Source organism: Alligator mississippiensis, chromosome 10 (assembly GCF_030867095.1).
Source record: "Alligator mississippiensis isolate rAllMis1 chromosome 10, rAllMis1, whole genome shotgun sequence".
In the NCBI taxonomy this organism is placed as follows: Eukaryota; Metazoa; Chordata; order Crocodylia; family Alligatoridae; genus Alligator; species Alligator mississippiensis.
In genome coordinates, this window is record NC_081833.1 from 27442700 (window position 1) to 27444632 (window position 1933).

The window sequence follows — 1933 nt, forward strand, 5'->3', positions numbered from 1 at the left end:
CACCCCGCTGTGGTGCTCCGTCCCCCCGAGTTCACATCCAAGTGCCTGGCAGTGGCAACAGCGTTTGTGTTCAGGCAGGAGTAGGGGAGCACGTCACTTCTTGGCTCATAATCTACCTGGTCGCTTCTCCACTCCTGTTACCTGGCTGGTAACGATCCTGCTCCTCTGGAAGGGTCTCCGTGTTCCCATAACCAAACCACGCTTTCTTCCGCAGTTCTGCTGGTTGGTGATGTCCTTCCTATTTCACAGCCCAGAGAACTGTTTAACTCATTCCGATAGTTATATTTGTTTTTAATTCAGTCTTAAATTGAATTAATAATACAGCTCTAGGCCCCTTCCAGATAAGTAAAGCTTCTAGTTCATTTTTAATGGGAGAAAAAATGTGTTGTTTTACATATAATGATGCATCTCACTCTCTGCCCCCCCTTCTAAAATTCTAGATCTGCCCATGACTATACTTACATTAGCATAAAGTCTGAATACTCTAGTGATTACAGAGGAGTTACTGTGGCATAATGAGACTAGAGCAGTGATTCTCAACCCAGACACCAAAGCACCCTCAGGTGCTATGAGATTCTTCTAAAGGAGCCATGCGGTGCTGTGCAATTTTAGCACAGTTAGGTGGTGCAAGCACCTACACATGGTTCACAAAATAATCCCAAAGATTTCAAATAGGACTCCATAGTGTCAAAAACATTCTGACCTGTTGTGAATTTTCTGAGTTTTTCTCAAGAGAAGAATTTCTTTATTATTTTTCCACAGGCATGAAGAAATGGAAGCTAACAAGTCTAACAAAATTGAGAACCATTGGACTAGGTGTCTGTTTATGGTTTAGGTATTCTTGCATTTAATGAAAGTGGGTTTAACATCTCCATGCCTCAGTTTCTCTACCTAGGAATGATGATTTACAATCCCACAGAATTGTCATGCAGGTTAGTTTGTTAATATTTGTAAAGAGCTTTGAGAATATAAAGTGCTATATTATGAAGACTTCTTGCAGCCCAGTTGGTGAAATCAGTTGAGATTTGCTCTTAAATCTGGAATTAAATCTCTTAATTTCTATAGGATGTAATTGGTAATGATGATTATTATTTGAAAGGAAATGACCAGTGAGATGTTTAAGATAAGGGAACCTTGTCAAGGATAATATTTTATTTTCAACATTACTTGACAATGCTCTTTTTAATGTCAGTGTTTTTTGGACTGTTACATCAGCCTGGAGGGAATTGACTCTGCATTGTTCTGGCTTCTAGCAAGTAGATCAGAAATGCCTGCCTGTATCAACATCACGGAGCTGGTATAAATTGCCCTATCTTGCAGGCTCATAAAGACCAGAAGAGACTACTGTGATCAGCTAATCCAACCTCCTGTACATATAGACCCCAGACATTTTTCCAGGAACTGTCTTTTAGAAAGACATCTAATCTTGTTTTAAAGACTGAAACAGATGTTGAGTGCACCCCTTTTCCTGGTAAACTCTTTTGATGTTTACTACCTTCACTGCTAGGAAATTGCATCTTCTTTTAAGGCTGAATTTATCTAACTTCTGCTTCCAGCCACAGGATCTTGTTATGCTGCTGTATGAGCAGAAGCACTACCACTATCAGATCTGTTTTCTACGTGCAATACATTTGCACAATGATCAAATTACCTCTTAATGTATAGATTGAGCTCCATAAGCCTCACAGCCTAAGGCTTATTTTCCAGCCCCAGGTTCATTTTGGGGGCCCTTTTGTGAGGTTAGTATTTGAGGTTATAATATTGTGAGGTTTGGGGCCCAGGTTAGTATTTCCATGTCCTTCTTGGACAGTGAATGGCCAAAATAGACACGAAGGGTGCCTATACACATGCTTGTTCGTGTTCTGATTAGAACTCGTTCACTTGCTCATTTGTGTTCTGACTCAATTAACTGAGTATGCTCCACGTTCTAACT